The sequence below is a fragment of the Leptonychotes weddellii genome, chromosome 9 (genome assembly GCF_054177405.1).
Source record: "Leptonychotes weddellii isolate Sample4059 chromosome 9, ASM5417740v2, whole genome shotgun sequence".
NCBI classification, from domain to species: Eukaryota; Metazoa; Chordata; class Mammalia; order Carnivora; family Phocidae; genus Leptonychotes; species Leptonychotes weddellii.
In genome coordinates, this window is record NC_138377.1 from 117,595,969 (window position 1) to 117,601,573 (window position 5,605).

A 5,605-nucleotide genomic window follows, 5' to 3' on the forward strand; every position below is an offset into this window, starting at 1 on the left:
GGCTCTGTTTGTCAAGATAAAGATCTGGGATTTCCACGGCTGCTCCTTAGATGGGGGCAGGATCTCAGATTCCCTCTCTCCCAAACCACCAAAAATTAAATCTATGATGACTGGTATGATTTAATCCTGACTCCTGCTTTTCCACATTGTTCATTTATCAAATGCTCCCATTGGCTTTGGCCTTCTGGAAAGTATTAGAAATTTCTCATTGGCCATGTTGTTCTTAATTCCTACCCTCCCCAGTCTATTTCTTTACTGATAGTGGTTTAACCTTTTTTGTACTTCTCTCCTATTTTAGTCAGCTCTGGAGAATGAAAGGAGACAAATATGTGCTCTGTATACCCATATAAATTAGAAACTCTTAATTTTTAATAAGGCACATGGAGGTCAATAAGAGTGGAAGACCTATTCTCAGGCTATTCCACTTGAAAATGAAGGTCTAAAGTAATCTTTTGTGTCATATTTGTAAATCATGTGATGCAGCAGTTTAAAAAAATCAATATAGGGGCACCTGGCTGACTCAGTCCGTAGGGCATGGGACTCTTGATCTTGGGGTCGTGAGTTCGAGCCCCACGTTGGGGATAGAGATTACTTAAAAAAAAAAAATCACTGTAAACTTCATGTGCTAATAGAAGTCCAGTGTCCATATGGAGGTGGTGGACCAGCTCCATTTCATTGTCCACCAGCCAAATCTCATCTGCCTAATGTGTTCACTTCAATGGGCATGCATCCGAATGGAAATACACAGGATTTCTTGCCCCCTGGAAGGTCACAGCCTGGTATCTGACAAGAGCAAGTCCAGCAACAGGCTCTGGTCAGGAAGATGGGGACTGCACGGTGCTCTGGGAGTGCTGTCTGCTGGCTCGAAGTCCTCCAGGCACTTAATACTCAACACACTCTTCCATGTAAGTATTATTGTTCCCAGGAGTAAGGGAGAGAGTCCAGGAAGGGCCAAGGATGCTTTTCATCCCAAGGCCCTGGGAGAAATCCCTTTTCCCTGCAAGATGAGGAATCTGAACACAAATGGATGGAGAGGACAATGAAGCTCAGATAACGAGTCCACACCAGGATAATAGCCTGCTGATGAATACAGAAACCAGCCAGTCTCTTTTCCCCCCTTTCCGAGGTCTCAGCTGATGGGCCGCTCCCTCCCCCCGTGGAGCATCCAGGCTTGCCTGCAAAAACCAGGGAGGTGAGGCCTCATTGCGGTTATATCTTGCATTACAAAAGCTGGGCTTTTTGGGCGCCTGGGTGGCTCAGTTGGTTAAGCGACTGCCTTCAGCTCAGGTCATGATCCTGGAGTCCCTGGATTGAGTCCCGCATCGGGCTTCCTGCTCGGCAGGGAGTCTGCTTCGTCCTCTGACCCTATCCCCTCTCAGGTGTTCTCTCTCTCTCAAATAAATAAATAAAATCTTAAAAAAACAAAAACAAAAAAACGAAAAAACCCCAAAAACTGGGCTTTTAAAACCCAAACATGCAAAACTGGGTAGTAATTTGCATTGTAAAACAGCTCCATTGACTTAAATGGTCTCTGAAGATGATATGGGAAATGATTTGGGTTATGAAAATTTGATCAGAATCTAACTTTACACCAAACTATGAAATATAAAATAAAAGTGACCAGTCTCACCTAATGGAGTAGAAGCTTGTGGTGAGAGAGCACAACATAAACTCAAAATATTGGAAATATTTGCAACCGAGGTGCAAAGACTAAAATACATGCCTCATTGCCCTCCTGCGCACGGGGTTGATGAGGTTTCTAAATCTGCCTTGGCATCCTCACCTAGCCAGGGACAGTGACATTTGTACCTTTGGCCATCTCACCCTCCAAAATCTGGGGCAGGCTGCAACACTACCCTGACTGGGGCAGTGGAGAAGCGAGCCCCCGCCAAGGGGCACAACTGGGTTATCACCTGGAACATTCTCAGATAGCTGTTTAATTTTTTAAATCCACCCTTAACCCTTGGGCCCCAGACCTGCACTGGTTCAAAGGAAGGGCACAGGGGAACCATCTGAGCTGTTTGTGTTGCTGCTACTTCAGGAGGATCAGATGAATGGATCACACCGTGCACCACACTGGTCATCCAATCTCAGCATGAATTTATTCTGGGCTCTGTTTCACAGATACTAACACTCACCACTTGGTTTCAGAACTGGAAATAGCACACCCTTTTTAGAACCTACAAAGACCTCCCAAGAAGCTCACCTAGAATAAAAAACCTGAGCCTCATTTCGGAGATATGTAGACGTCTGATCTGCAAACCTGCTTACCCATCTTGAGAAGATATTCTACCCATTTCCGGCTTTTATGCATTTACTCCTCAGACCTAGAAAACACTGCCAATTTCTCCTGCGAAATTACGCTCTTCTTCCTCCATGATCTTATTAGGATGTGACCCTCGTGAGAACAATGACACCATCTGTCTATTTTTACTTACAGTTACATCTCCGGGGCATAGCCCACTGCTTGAATCATGCCTCCTGCGACTGTCCCACCACATGTTAAGACAAACTCTAAAGTCCCAGGATTTAAATCACTGTGGAACTGATGCACAAAGACACAGATTCCTGGGACAGAAAGGATAGCCCAGGAACAAACCGAAGGATATGTAAAAACGCAGTTCTGTAATTTATTCATTCTACAAATACGTACTGGGGAAGTGTACGCCCAGTGCATGATAGTGGGAAAACTTGGTGAATGAGAAGTCAGGTATGATCCCTGCCCTAATGGAACCACCAGTGGTGGTGGGAAAGCAGACTTTAAACAAATAGTTTTATTTGTCATAAGTCTCCAAAGCCATGGATTTGGTGCTCTCATCTCAGGAAATTTGTACTCATTGCTCCCTCCATTTGGAATTCTCCTTCTCTTTTCCCCCAAGGTATTAGCTTGTTCCTTCACTTCATTTGGGTCTTTTCACTGAATGTCACTTATACAGAACAGCCTTCTCTGACCGCTCTTTCCTAAATTTCAGTCCTGGTCACCCTCTACATTGACCTTTTTACTTACAGTTGTTGTTGTTACACTTACCTACCTAATAGTATGTTATATAATTGAGGGCTTGTTTATCGCCTGTTCTTGCTGCCTGAATGAAGTCCCCTGAGAATAGGAGCATTGTTCACCTTTGTATTTCCAGCCATTGGAATGGTGCCTACCTAGAGGTAGGCACCAATAAAATATATACTAAGTATTAGCTTGATGTCTTTCCAATCAACAGGAAAAGCACACATTAATCAACAAACAACTTTGGGACAATTCGTTTTCTACATATCCCTACATCATTCTACATTTATCCATAGATAGATTGAACTGCTTAATAAATAAATTAATGAATCATATATGAAAAAAGAGAGGATGACAAATCATAAATGTTTAGCCAGACAGCTTACCACAAATTGATTGCCATGTAACCACCACCCAGATGTACGAAGAGAACCTCATCAGCCCAACAGAGGCACCTCTTGGGACCCTGCCGGTTAGGGTGACTGACCATCCCAGTTTGCTTGGGATTGACCCTGTTTTAACATTAAGGAGGGCGCATGATGTGATGAGCTGGGTATTATACGAAACTAATCAATCATTGAACACTACACCAAAAACTAATGATGTACTATATGCTGGCTAATTGAATTTAAATAAAATAAAATATATATAAAAAAAGAAAAAAACAAAAAAGAAAATTCTGAGTGGTTACTCAGTCCCAGGGAAATCAGGACATTTGGCTACTGCATGTCCAATTACCACTGTACTTTTCTGCCAAAATTACCCCCTCCTGATTTATAAACACCATAGATTAGCTTTGTCTGTTTTTGAATTTTCTATAAATGAAATCATGCAGTTCTTTTGCTCATTACCTTTGTGAGTTTCACTCATATTTTGCATGAAGGAACTCATTCATCTCATTGCTCTATAATATTCCATTTATTTATACATTCTACCACTGATGGACATTTGGGTTGTTTCTAATTTTTGGCTATTATAAATAAGGCCACTGTGAATATTCTTGAAATGTCTGTTGGTCAACCTATGTGTTTGTTTCTGCTGGGTACATCTATTCCTGCAAATGGAACTATGGGATCACAGGGCGCAAGTGTGTTCAGCTTTTGCAGAATGCCAAATAATTTTCCAAAGTGGTTGTACTAATTTCTGCTCCCACTGTGGATGTATGAAGAATCCAGTTTCTCCACAACTGATCAGTATTTGGTATGGTTAATCCTTTTACTTTTACCCATTCTTCTGAGTGTATAGTGGTATCTTACTGTGGCTTTCATTTGCATTTTCCTAGAGGTGTGTGTATATATATATATATATATTTAAGATTTATTTATTTATTTATTTGAGAGAGAGAGTGGAGGGGAGGGGCAGAGGGAGAGGGAGGATCTTAAGCAGGTTTCAGGTTGAGTGCAGAGCCCAGTATGGGGCTCAATCTCACGACCCTGAGATCATTACCTGAGCCTAAACCAAGAGTCGGACACTCCGACTAAGCTACCCAGGTGCCCCGGTTTTTATGTTCTTTAAAGTGCTTGTTCAAATCCTTTGCTCCTTTTCTATTGATTTTTTTCTATTATTCCTAATGATCTTTTCCTTATTTGTGTATTCTTTCTAAATTCCAGATAGGAGTCTTTTGCTGGTAATATGAATTAAAATATATTCTCCAAATCTGTGATTTATAATTCCATTCTCTCAATAGTGTCCAGTGTCCCTTTATGAGTAGTGCTTGTATTTTGCTGTTTAAGAAATCTTTGCCAAACTGAATAGTCCTGAAAATATGCTCCTGTATATTCTATAATTCATTTAAAATTGAGTTTTGTATGGGGGTTAAGGTAAAGCTCAAGTTTTGGTTTCCTTTGTTGTTGTTTTTTGTTGTTGTTATTCATATAAATTTTCAGCTTATCTGGCATCGTTATTGTTAACAGCATCCTCTTTTCCCTCTGTCATAAATCAAGTGCCCCTTTGTGTATGAGTCTGTCTCTGGACTCTTACTGTGTTTAATTGGTCCAATTATCTATGCTCATACTAATTAATATCTTAATTACAATGCCTTTATAATAATTTAATATCTGATGGTAGAAATATTTCAAGTTTATCTGGCTACCTATGGATCACTGCATTTCCATACAAATTTCAAAATTCCAATTGTTCATTTACACACACACACACACACAAATAAGCCTACTGGAATTTAGGTCAACTTGGAAAAATTTACAAATTTATATCAGTGGCTCTTCTAATCCATGAAACATAATCCATGAAACATAATATAGCCACATTATTTAGTTTTTATTTTAAGTTATTTTGATACTGTTCTTTCTATATTATAGAAGTCTTGCCCATTAGTTTGGTTTTAGGCATTTGAAAATTTTTTGGGTGTTCTTCTACACAGTATTATTTGTTTAATTCATTTCTTAAATTGTTGCTGGTATATGGGAATGAAATTTATTTTTGATATTGACCTTGTATCCAAAAAACTTGCTAAATTCACCTACTAATTTTAATAGTTTGTAGATTTTTAAATTTTCTATGTATACAGTCATGTTGTCTGTGAATGACAGCTTTATTTCTATTCCATTTTAATCTATGTATATTTATTTTGGTTATGTCCATATG